The following is a 14,240-nucleotide window of genomic DNA, read 5'->3' as shown; positions in this document are numbered from 1 at the left end:
CTTATGGGCTGATAGGATGACTCCTAAGAGATCAATAGGTAATTCTCTTTATGCTATTGTTTATGGAAAAGAGGAAGTCTACCTATTTTAGTGGAGTTACCAAATCTAAGCTTAATCAAAGAGCTAAAAAATGATATAAGAAGAGCCAATGGAGGTAAGACTTGCTAAGTTGATTGAGTTGGAAGAAACAAGAAGACAAGAACTTCAAAATTTCAATATTCATCAAGAACATATGAAGAGGAGATTTGACAAGAAGGCCTCTCCAATAGCTTTCAATGAAGGAGATCTAGTTCTCAAATGGGATGAGATAAAGCGTAGACCTCAGAAGCATACCAAATTTGATGCTATGCAAAGTGGTCCTTTTATGATCATAAAATGCAAGGCACACAATGATTTTTAGCTATCAAATCTTGAAAGAGTGTGTTGACGGGTGTTTCGACACACTCACCAACATTCAGGTAGAATATGAAATGTATACCACCTCTCCTAAAAAGCAATCAATCTTGAAAGACTAATTACTCCAAGGTCTCGATAGTCGGGTCATTATGGTGTTGGGTCACTCAGTGGCTGATGTGATTGTACCTATCAAGGGGCCTACTGATTAAAACAAAACAAACAAAATCCTTTTTTTAATTTTCTAATTTTCACTTCAATCAAAAAAAATGTCAAAATATAGATTAGGGTAACAAGAGATGATAACAAAATCAATACATAACAACTGAATGAACTATGAAGTCAATGGATGAAAACAGGGTATTATCAATAACATCTAATAAGCATTCAAAATGGACATTCCAACAAATATGTGACGTCATACAACCCACACATAAATGGAAATAGAAATGGAAATCACAAGATCATAGAATTGCCCTACCATTTTATCCTCATACAACATTAACATGCGCAATATGATTCATAAAACAATAAATCTTGAAAGGACAAGTTGTTGATTCAAATGGAAGAAGATACCTGACTACAAAGAACATAAACCAAGAGAACACATATTGTAGATTAGGCAATCCACAAGCTGCTTTTGTATTAATCTTTGTAAAATGAATAACAAAATTCTTCAAGAGTTCATGGGATAGAAATTGCATAAAACTAAATTATTTAGCTAAATAGTCTTGAATCATCAATTCGTGGACCCTCTAAATGGCCCAAATTTAACAATTTATAGAATTTTCCCCTACAACTTAGGAAGGAAACATGCCTACAAACTAGGATTATGAAATTGTGGGAGTCACAATTAACATGCAAGTCGCTTCTTGTGAACTCCACTTAATTGTTACTAAACTAGTGCTCGTTGTTCACTTCTATAACGGTGCTCTGGAGTCAAGAGCTTCAAAACATGCAAAAATGATACAAAATAAAAGCAAGTGTTCACTTAACAACTAAATGAACTACAAACTCCACTTAACTATTATGTGTTGCGTCAAGAGATACTTGTGAACTCGACCTAACTATTACTAAACTAGTGCTCACTATTCACTACTGTAACGGTGCTCCAGAGTCAAGAACTTTGTAGCATGCAAAAATTACGCCCAAAAAGGAACTATGAGATGTAGTGTTAGTTGGAGACTCAATTGTGATGGTGATGATGATAATCCAACATGCAAGTACTTTTTGTAACTACTTATTTTATCATTCACTTCTTCTTATAGTTTTGGTAGTTGCTGATGAAGCATTCAATGAAAGCAGTGGGTGGATCCACAATATACTCCATTCTAAATTTAGAAACTTTGAGCACCTCCTCAGTACTCTCTAGTCTGCCTCAGATATTAAGGCTTGACCCCAATATTGGTATCTCATGGTTGGTGTATTTTTCTCCAATTTAATCTCTCCTCTAGTATTCTTTCAGGACAAGGTGGAAGGCTCCATAAGTCTGTTTCAACCTGCAACACAAGATACATAATCAACTTCATCATATTGGCAAAACCATAAGGGACTTCAAAATTTTAGGATTTTGCAGTCTTGAAAGAGTTTATTATTGATGGTTTTGGGATCTTGAGGTTTCGGGATCCATTATTGAAGGTTTTAGGATCTCAAGGTTCCGGGGTCCATTATTGAAGGTTTTACTATCCTAGGGTCCATTATTAAAGGCTTCAGGATCTTGGAGTTTTGAGGTCCATTATTGATGGTTTTTGGATCCTAAGGTTTTAGGGTCCATTATTGAAGGTTTCGGGATCCAAGGGTTCTAGGTGAGGAAAACTTCAAAAGATTGGGTTTGGGGACTCTAAGAACCCGGAGTTTCGAAATGCTTAGAACATTTTCTTAAGATGGTCTCTGGGATTTAGGATTTTGGGATCCTGAAGAGGTTTGAATAGGACACACAAGGGTGTCAGGGATTCTGGGGTTTCAAAATCCCTAAGGATTTCAACTTAGTGGAAAAAAAAGGGGCTTTTGAGATTCTAGGGTTCCGAAATCCCAAAATATTTCAAGTTCAAATGAGAAGGCACTTCAGAAATTTGAGAACTTGAGGTCCTGAAGTGGGCCAAAATGAAGTTCCGAGATTTTGGGAACCCGAGATCCCAAAACCAAGAAACAAAGCCAACAACCTACAGGTCGATAAAAATCAATTTTTATTGAAAGAATGAAATCTAAATCCAAATCCTAAACTACAAAAATAGGAAACACAGAAAATGAGAAAACAAGGACAAGGAAACAAAAGACCAACCTAGAAGAGGAAGGATTGAGGAAACACAAACAAGCAACAATAGTTTGACAACAATGACCAACAAGAAGACACACAACATGAAAACACACAATGAAGACTTTGGGGTTTTGAAATGCCGAAACTCTAAAGTCAAACAAAGAAAACAAATTAGAAGGAACAAAATGCACTTCAGGATCCTGGAACTCGAGGTTCCAAAGTGCAAACGAAAAGGAAATAGGATGAAAACAAAGTGAAGAAAAAGGGGTCCCCTAGCTTGAGAAGCGATAAGTTGGGGTGTGTTATGCAAGGTATAACAAATGGCGACTTAGCTAGGAAAATGCTTCCACGCATTTTCAAGCACTTAACCCTTCAAGAACCTAGAATCTCTAATTTAAGCTCATACTAGACATCTTAAAGAAAACTAACATAATCAACCCTCAACACACCAAAGAGACCCAAGTTACAAATGAAACCCCAAGTGTGTGAAATGATTCATTAACCATCCATCAAGTTATGTTACGACCAAGAAGGGTAGATTCTATCCAGGCTACATAGGTGAAGTATGTAGTTTCTAACGTGCAATGATATCCTGGGTATAGCTCTACTGCCAGCTAGGCATCTATAGCCCTGACAAAGATACCTATGGTTCCCCTCAAGTATTGCTTCACTGCCAGTCAGGCCTCCATAGCCCTGGTGGAGGTACTTGAATGACCCTTGTAATTTGAGAATTTGATAATTCTTCTCTTTTTCTTTCTTTTTCTACTTTTCTTTCTTCTTTCTTTTATCTATACTTTCTGATAATTGCATTCTTTTCACTTTTGTCAATTTTCAATCAATGAAATTTGATAATGGGTTGGGAACCACAATGAACATCATGAAGGAAACATTAATCTTTAGAATTTTCACCTTGGATAGAGTTACAAAACTTGATATAAACTAACTTACGAATTTCTTAAGATGTGTAGTTCGTGATAGGTTTTCAACTACTTCCTAGAAACTCAAAAATGTACCAAGTCAAGATACACATTAGCAACCTCAAGATTGAAAAGTATGAAATTAAACTTAAGTTTCTAAGGCAAGTGACTGATCAAGTATCCGAAAATACATGTAGCAAACTCCTAACTTAGTCACTCTCTTTTATACCCCTCATGCAACAACCCAACTTCCACCTTGGAACAATGACCCCCATGTTGGAATCCAAGAATACTGAGAGGGGGGGTGAATCAGTGTTCTATCGATAAATTTAGTTTTGAACTTATTACTTATTAACCGGTTAACAATAAATAAAATTAAAGTGCATACACCAAATAACACATAGAAATGCAACACCATAACACCAAGATTTATATGTGGAAAACCCTACAAAGGGAAAAACCACAGTGGAGCTGATACCCACAATATCTATATACTTGATCAAGGTATACAAATATTATATAAGAGGGTATACACATGCAAAAAGGCTAACTTCTTAGAGCTCACTACTCAAACACAAAAAAAGGAAGTCTCATTGACTTACAAAATTTTACAAAGTGTTTACAACTGAAAAATGAACTTATAAATTGTATCTGACCATGCTGGATAAGTTCTGGTGAATTCTCTGATATCCTTCTTTGTATATTAGTTCATTGATGCTCTGTTATACTTTGTTCTACTACCGGTTATGTTGTGCACGTGAAATTACACATAGTTGCTTCTAATCGCTAACAAAAAATGCACACCGAAATATTCACAACCAAAAATTTTCCTTCCATCACCTGTTTGATCTATTGCTAAAGTTATCTTCTTAAATACCTTTCTGTCTTTACCATGTCAGCTGTGGAAACATAATGAAATCAAAACATAACCCCAATGACCATGTTGGCCATCACACGTTATCACAAAATCTATGAAAGAAATAATTAGGACCAAAAGATTTCCTAACTAGGTCCTATTCATTACTAGCTTCCATATACACGTTACCAAGATCAAAACAAGTTACCGGGATCAGGAATTAGTCAGGATTGTAGAGCCCCTCCCCGATCAAGCTCTGGTTAACTTAGTTGACCATGTTTGACTATATTAATAAATGCTATAATTAAATAGAATGGGCTATGTTAGATGGATATATTAGTGGGAAAAAAATTGAACCAGGTTATGGAATCATTTTACCTCGTGATGCACATTTTGATGTGTTATGGATTTAGATCCTATATGATCCACTAATTTGATAATCTTGATATGACGTATGTCATCTATCTCAAAATTTGTAGTACTTCATTATGATATTAGAAATCATGGATGCATTTCGTATTAATGATTGAGTTTCATAAGGATTATGAGGATGCCTTTTGAGTAAATTGCTTTATGTGGATTTTATTGGATAAATGATAAATTGATCGCTATGATTGAAATTGTATGCAAAGTGTCTAAATTGTATTCTTTTCATATGTTGATATTAAATGTGATTATTTGGGGTTACTAATGTGCAAAGTGAGATGTGCAGGAAAACTAATCCATATGACCATGGAAACTATTCGAAGAATCAAGCCTAAACCTATGTGCATTTGTGAAGCTAAGGGTTGTCTATTTGGAGAGACAACACCTAGTTTGTAAATGTGTTTTAATTTGTAAATGTTTATTCTTGGATGTGTGTTTAATTTGAAAATTGTATAATTTATTAATTCCAAAAAAAGGGACATTGCCATGTGTATTTTAGTGATGTGTGATTTTTGTGGTGTCACTTGACACATGTGTTGTAAAGTGAGTTGGCAATGACATGTCCCTTGGAAGGAATTTGTTTTACCAATGCATTTTTCAATTATCCTAGTATGGTCCCAAGAAATTCTTGAATAGGGAGCCATTAGAAATGTCAACTCAGGGTTGACCCGTAGGTAAACTTTGGGTGAGTTTCTAGAGAGTTAAACTAACTCCTCGGGTCAAGTTAGGGGCATTTTTAGTGGGCCATATGATGTATTTATGAATGAAGGCCAAATTTAGCCATGTGTCCACTCCCTAGGGACTATTTAGTCACCCCAAAAGTTGAGTTTTTCAAGATGGTCGAATTTCAACTTTTGAGGATCTTACCTAGGTTAGACAACCTTCCTCATGAGTGACAATGCTCTTCCCCATTCCTTTTACCTTCTTGAGGTGCCTTTCCTAGAGATCTTATAAGGTGTTGGGAAGACCAACCTATGAACATCCCTCACCCTTCCCAAGAGGATTGGAAAGAGTGAGGAGTGTCTTCTTAGGGAATGGTTTGGGAGGGAGAAGTTTGATCACTCACTCTCCATTTTTGGAGACATAGATTTTCTTAAGAAATTGGCTTTGGATTGAGAATTTTTTGGCTAAGTCTTGTCAAGGAAAAGTTAGTGGATTGGTCAGCTCTCCTACAACTTCTTTTCATCCTTTTGGTAGATTTAAGGTTGGGTTGTTTACTATCTCATGTATGTTGCTTTTTATTTGAAAAGATTGTTTGTTGTAGTTGTTTTTCCATTGTTGATTTCTTAGCATGTTTAGGAAGATGTTGAGTTCTTCCTTATGTGTTTGTGTTATTGAGGTTTATGTTATTGTTTTGGGAGTTTTCAAGGCCAAACTCACCTTTGGGAGGGTAGAGTGGCCTTGGGGTGAAGGGTTTTTTGATAGCCTATGAGTGTAGAGGCTTTCTTTGGAAGAGAGTGATTCACAAGGGATTATGGGACCCTTGTTGAATAGTGTTTTGTTTATGCAATGTGGATCATAAGGGGATTTTGTTGGCTTTTATGTCTTGGGGGACATAAGGAATTGTTGGGACAAATTTGGAACTTGTGGATGTGCTTCTTGGTAGCCTTGCAATGGCATTATGTTCTTCCATTTTTGTAGATTCTCCTCTAGGTATTTGGTCCACCTTCACCTCACTTGAAAAGTCACATAAGTGATGTTGTTTATCCTTGGGTTGGGAGTGTTAATGTTGTGAGTATTCTTTCTTATATGTGTATCGATTATGTGTATCCTGTTTAGCATTGATTCTCCTAGCTCGAGGGTGGCTTCTTGTAAGCATAGGTTGGGAGGTGAGCCTCCATGGTCACAACCTACAACTTTTATTTGCAGGTTTGCTTGGGAAGAGATTGGAAAGGAAGCTTGAAAAGATCCTATTTCTTATTGTATTTAGTTGTAGAAAAGAAAAATAATATATTTGATATGCACTCATTTAGTAGAAATGAGAGGCTTGATTTAGTTATTTCCTATTTTAGTAAAAGAAACTATGATGTACAAAATGTGACTATTGAGATAGTTTTTACCATGTAATAAAGGTGTATTTATTTTGAAGTATATATTCTTGCAAGGAGAAGAATATTTTTTTGGATTATTTCTTTAAGTGATATAGTTTTAAAAAAAAATATTTAGAATGATATTATATTCTATTTCTATTTTGTTATTGAAAAGGAAATGCAAAGTTAAATGTTAATAGAGTAGTCGCTTTTAAATAGAAATGAAATATTTGCTTAAGTCTATAGTTCAGATGCAAAGGAAAAATAAATAGATATCTTAGAGTTATCATTAATAATTCATTTCATCTTGTTGTTTATTGATTAAATGGATTTTAGGAAAAGTTAGTTGTAGTTGTAAATAAAATCATTTATGCTATTTTCTTTACTATTCTGAAAATGCATGTATAGTGGAAATTATACAAATCTGGATATTGTTATTTTAAATCAAAAGCAACTATATGTTAATGGAAGAAATTAAAATCTAACCCATTCTGTTTATTGAAAAATAATCTGCTCTAAGTAATGTTAATGCAGACTTAATCATATATATATATATATATATATATATATATATATATATATACATATACATATATGTATATGTATATACATATATACATATACATATATGTATATGTATATGTATATGTATATGTATATGTATATGTATATATATATATATATATATATATATATATATATATATATATATATATATATATGAGGATATATATATGTTGGTTTTATGGATGTGTTGCATTGGTTTCGTCATTGATGTCAACACTTGTCAACACTTATCAACACTAAAGATATTTGGTTATGTTCACCGGCATGTTCAGTGACTTATGCACAGTCACCAGTATTTGGTTCACCGACAGGTTATACTGTTCACTGACACTGAGGATGATCTGCTATCATCTGGATATTACTTGATTATGTCAAAGACATGGTTTGGACACTTGGTTTTGGTGATTTGGTCATTGGTCTAATCTAGTTTGCATATTTTTTGTTACCGGCAAATTGGTCTAGGTTATGGAGCGGCAAGCATCATCTATTCCAGATTAGCACAACACTTTATGAAGATGTTTTATTGATTGGTTATTATTGTAAATGCATTGAGCCGACATGATGCATCACATCTTGATTCATTTGTAATTGATTTAATTCTAATATTCTTAGTGAGCCGACCTACACATTTGGTCTTAGGTTTTGTTATATATGTAAGATCTCATTTGTGAGATTATGTAGAAGTGGAATAGGGAATGTAATAAGGTATTAGAAGGTTGTGATATTCGGTATATGTGAATATAAGTAGAGCTATTCACGCAGACATCATTTGAAGATTCAAGGAAGGTTTGAAGAAGACAATCATAGCTTAACCGGTATTGAATCTAGCATACGAAGATGTTATTTTGAGTAGTAAATTATCATTGGATTTAACCATCCAATTGTAGTCAGTGTGACTCCCATCTTGTGATTGAGCAGTGAGCTCTAGGCAATTGGCCTTTCTGCATGTGCAGACCCCATTTGTACACACATACTATCTGCAGTAGTATCATCTGATTGTGGGTAAGGTTTCCCATCATTATTTTTCCCCTTATAGGGTTTCCACGTACAAATATCTATGTTATGTGTTGTGGATGTTATTTGTCTTTTTGTTTCATGCATTAAACTTTACCGATACTATTATTAACTGTTAAACTGTCAACCGACATTAAGTTTGGTTTACCGGTATTATGCATCAAGTTTGATTAAGTTATATTTGGGTTGAAATTAATAGACAACTGATTCACCCCCCTCTCAGTTGAGTCTGAGTCCTAACGATATATATATATATATATATATATATATATATATATATATATATATATATATATATATATATATATATATATATATATATATATATATATATATATTACATAAAATAATGCCTAATGTTTTAAATATAAAAATGAGCTGTTGTTTTTCCTTAAGAAAAATAAATCAATCATCTATGTTGTTGTATTTATCTTTAGCAAAAAAAAATAAATACATATGCTGCATCTATATTAAAATATATATATTTGAGAAAATATGAATAAACTAGAAATAGAAAGAAATGCTTTTTATCTCAATAATTTGGTTAGTATTTTAATCCTAATACTTTTTGTTGTAAAAAAATATATGTATATATAATACTATATATAGTAACATATATATATATATATGCACACACATTATTATATATTTTAATATATGTATTATATATATATAATACTATATATAATAACATATATATATATATACGCACACATTATTATATATTTTAATATATGTATTATATATATATATATATATATATCTATTTTAACATTTTAAGATTCTAAAAAAAAAAATATAAATAAAAACAATATGCATTGGAAAGGCCGAGAAGGAGCTAATGGCTCCTATGGGTTGGAACCCATAGAGCGGCCCACCCGCACTGTGGACCGCAACCCACAGGGGGTGGCTTCAGCCGTCCCTGTGGGCTGCAACCTACAAGGCGACCACAATGAAGACCTTAGCCACCATTATGGGCCATGACCCATAGGCACAGCTGCGGTCATCCTTTGGGTAACACCCACAATGACACCGACACCCTTCTCTATGCGGCCCGTGAGTAAATAAAACCTTCGGCCCTCAAGAAAATTTAATGCAACGTTGCTTCAATCCACTTTTGCTTGGTCGCCATGGCTGCTACACCTGCACACACACACACATTGCAAGTCAAAAATACATGTTAGAACAAAGAAAGCCCTAACCCAATTTTGGGTTAGGGTTAGCTTTGATAAGATAGATAAGTAATGGATAGTTATAGATAAAAGAATTAATCAACCCTAGTTAGGGTTCAAAATAAAATAATAATATAATTGAAAAGAGGGGGAAACCCTTTTCAAATTGAAATGGGTAAAACCCATTTGTATTATAGTCAAATAAATAGGAAGGTTATTCCCACAATATTTTTGGATATTAACTTTAAATAAAATCCATATTTTTTTTAGTAGTTATATTTATGTATATGTATATATATATGTGTGTGTGTGTGTGTGTGTGTGTGTGTGTGTGTGTGTGTGTGTGTGTGTGTGTGTGTGTGTGTGTGTTAAAAATCATATATATACATATATATAATGATCAAGTTAATTTCCTTTGTAAATTTTAAAATTGGAATCTATTAAAGGTAAATTGTTAATTTTTAAACTATAGAGGTCAATGTTGGCCAAATATTTAATAGTGGATATTTAAAATATCTAAGGGGAAATAAATTCGACTTTAAAAAGAAATGAATTTTATTAAGCAAATATTATTTCGATTGGGTTAACTTAATTAGTCTAATTCAAAAGCTTTTTTTTCATTCGCTCTATTAATTAATGTTAATACACTAAGCTTGGAATAATATTGATGTAATGGATTCAAGGCTTATTTAAGTTATAAAAATACATTTTGGAAATTCAAATGGTATACATTAGTTTGAATAATTTAATGAAGGTTATCGAATGATTATTATTGATTTAGTGAGAGGGTATTGTAGTGGAATAATATACTTTTCTAAAATAAGTTAATGGACTTGATCTTGCGAACTTATTTAACCCTAGTGGAACCTTTTATTAAATAATTTAATTATTATAATAACATTTGGCACTTTAATTTTATTTGCTCAATTAATTAATATTAATACATTGAAATCGTATTAATATTGAATTAATAGATTTAAGAATTAATTAAGTTATAAATGAAGAGATTATAATATTGATGATTGGGAAAACTTGATATTTGATAAATAATTATTGATTCAAGAAATTGTATTAATGTCAATTTAGTAGAATTTGGGCCATTTAAATATTATAAAATGTAATTAAAATTGAAGGGGCTTTTGAGAGAATTTATTTAATATCTAAAAGGATATTGTCCTTATAAAATTAATTTATTCTATTTGATAATAGGAGTTATCATAATGGTTACGTAAGTAAAATCTAATCCTGTCACTTAGGAGTTAAAATTGAAACCTAAGACTTCTAGTTAAATTTTAATCCATCACTCACTTTAGAACCCCATTTTAATATCAATTAAGATTTCATTGGGAACAATGTGTTAAGTTGTCACATCTAATTAAGCATAGGTCCCAAGTAATTAAGTGTTCAAAAAAAAATTTGTTGTGTTTTTCGCTCAAAAGTTTGGGCATGACAGGGATGTAGTGAATGTTAGTGTCAGGGTCGGTGTAAAGCAATGTGAATACTAATACCGATTAAGTGCAATGAATGTCGGTTAACCAAATAGTAAAACCATTGACCTTGAGATGATGAGTTGCCATCAATGACAACCCAAAATACCATTAACATTACTGGATGAGTGTCAATTGCCAACAATCTCCCCCTTTGGCATTGATGGAAACACTCATGTGAAAAATGATACATCCATGAAATTGCCATTGAATCTGAATCTCCAATAACCTTATGTCCTATAAATGAATCTGCTATGTACATCTAATGCTCTCCCTGATAAATATATACATTTTACACGTATTCCTCCCCCTTTGACATCAATGACAAAGTGGGGTACCCACAAAGAATTTTGTACAGTTATAAACATGAGTCGGTTCTATACAAACTTCAAAATACCTGCATACATATTCTTCAAAAATGAAAAGTAGGTATCCCAACTATTTTTAAGAGATTCAAGAATGGAGATGAATCCATTCAATATGTTGGCATGATATTCTATTTCTTCTGAAGTAATGGGATCCTCCTTCTATAGGTTAGAAATACACTCTGTTTTGTGAAATAACAAGTTATCAAGTCACGGGCCAATCAAATTTTGGAGCTTATTTTCTCTCCTTATTATTTTGTCCCTATCCTTCTCTAATTTCAAAATTTGATCCATAACCACCAAAATTGGATGATCCAAAGAATTTGTCAGATTAACTGTTGGGTTGTAGGAGTTAGAAATTTGAATTAAGTTTTTCCTATAGTCAAAGAGTTGCTTGTCTATGGAGTTGGTGATCTTATCAAAATATAGACATCTTATAGAAATTACCTCCTTTAGTCAAAGCTACATCAATGGAGTACAAGCAGGTATGACGGTTCTCCTTATCTATCTCAATCATTTGCAAAAATGTTAGCTTCCAAGCCACCACAAAATTTTCTTTGGCCTCTGTTAGAGAAATCTTCAATAAATAATCATAATGTTTTGAAATGAAATCAATGATTTCTTCTAATTTACCCAAAGAGATTGCACCATCCTGAGCTTGGAGTTCCTAGAATAACCATCCTGAGCTTGGAGTTCCTAGACTAACCGATTCAAAACTTTAAAGTTGTGCTCAATAAATTTCTTGTCCTTTGACTTTGCCTAAGCCAATTCCTAAGTAGCCTATGCTTGAAGATTTGCCGCTACCAAAATCTTCTTTGTCGGTGACATTTGGTGGTAGGGTTTGTCAAAACTGATGGAAAGTTGTAAATTTTCTTTAGCTATGGAAGAAGTGTCAATTGCCAAGCCATATGAGAGATCCACCATAATCTTCTTACCCTTATCAGTTAGTGAGATATCTTTTGTATCTTTTAGCTCATATGCATCGGTGCCTTCGCCACTTGGTACCTCATCCAAAATCTTAGAATACTTTACACCTTTATCCGTATTTACATTTGCCTCAATATCCTCTCCTATCTGTACATTTTTTGTTGGGATATCCTTTGGTACAAAATGTGTCTCAGTAGTTGGTATAGTGGTATCATGTGTTAGGACCCGGAGGCAACTAAGAGGGGGGGGTGAATCAGTTGTCAATTAATTTCAACCCAAATATAACTTAATCAAACTTGATACTTAATACTGGTAAACCAAACTTAATGCCAGTTAAAAGATTAGCAGTTAATATTAATACCGATAAAGCTGAATGCATAAAATAGAAAGAGAAACAACATCCACAACACATAACATAGAGATTTGTACATGGAAATCCTATAAGGGGAAAAACCATGGTGGGAAACCTTACCCACAATCAGATGATACTACTGCAGATAGTATATGTATACAAATGGGGTCTACACATGCAGAAAGGCCAACTGCCTAGAGCTCACTGCTCAATCAAAAAATAGGAGTCACACTGACTACAATTGGATGGTTAAATCCAATGATAATGTACTGCTTAAAGTAGCATCTCCAATGTTGGATTTACCGGTTAAGCTCTGATAATCACCTTCAAACCTTCTCTATGGTCTTCTCATATGATCTTCAATATTCGCACATACCATGTTACAATATCATAACCCTTTTCTTCTTTGCTCATACCATTTCTCATCTCACAAATGAGATGTTACATATATACCAAAACCTAAGACCAAATGTGTAGGTCGGCTTACAAATAATATTACAATAAAATCAATTACAAATAAGTCAAGGTGTGATGCATCATGTCAGCTCAATACATTTACAACAATATCCAATTAATAAATTATCTCCATCACATGTCGTACTGATCTGGAATAGTTAATGCATGTCGGTTCATAACCTAGACCAATTTGTCGGTAACAACAAATATGTCAACCCAATTAGACCAATAACCAAAACCATGTCTTCAACATAACCAAGTGATCTCCTGATGATAACAGGTCATCCTCAGTGTCGGTGAACAATATAACCTGTCAGTGAACAATATACTGGTAACTGTGCATAAGGCACTGAACTTGTCGGTGAACATAATGTGTCGGTTCAACATAACTAAAGATCTCCAGAAGGATAAGTGTTGACATCAATGACAAAACTAATGCAACACATCCATAATACCAACAATCTCCCCCTTTGGCATTGATGGCAACACAAGATGGAAAAACATCCAAGTGCCAAAACAGAATGCCAAAAACTAGAAACCAACAATCTCCAGAATAGATCAATACCATAAATCAAAATACAAATGCAGAGAGTAAATGTCTCTCCCCCAATGAATAATCTCTCCCTAAGGGATAATGTGAATGTTGTTTTTCCATAGATGTCTCTCCCCCTTTGACATCAAATACCAAAGCAATGCAAATACCATAACATACAACCAATTCATATAACCAACTGTTATAGCCAACTACTCCCCCTGAGAAGTAGCTCTCCTCCATCAAAGCCGGAAAAAGGTTTCTCTATTAATTCTGTCGGTTTGATGCCAAAATTCAACTGTCTAAGTCTCTATTGGTGAGGGTATTACCACAAGTTGCTCTCTGAGATATTCAAAAGTTTCCTTAGGCAAAGGATTAGTAAATATATCTGCAATCTGCTCTTTAGTATTCACATAAACCAATCTCACTTCTTTTGCTTCAACATTCTCTTTCAGAAAATTATATTTGATAGAAACATGTTTAGTTTTA

The sequence above is a fragment of the Cryptomeria japonica genome, chromosome 2 (genome assembly GCF_030272615.1).
Source record: "Cryptomeria japonica chromosome 2, Sugi_1.0, whole genome shotgun sequence".
Classification (NCBI taxonomy): Eukaryota; Viridiplantae; Streptophyta; class Pinopsida; order Cupressales; family Cupressaceae; genus Cryptomeria; species Cryptomeria japonica.
Note: the sequence above shows the minus strand (reverse complement) of the source record.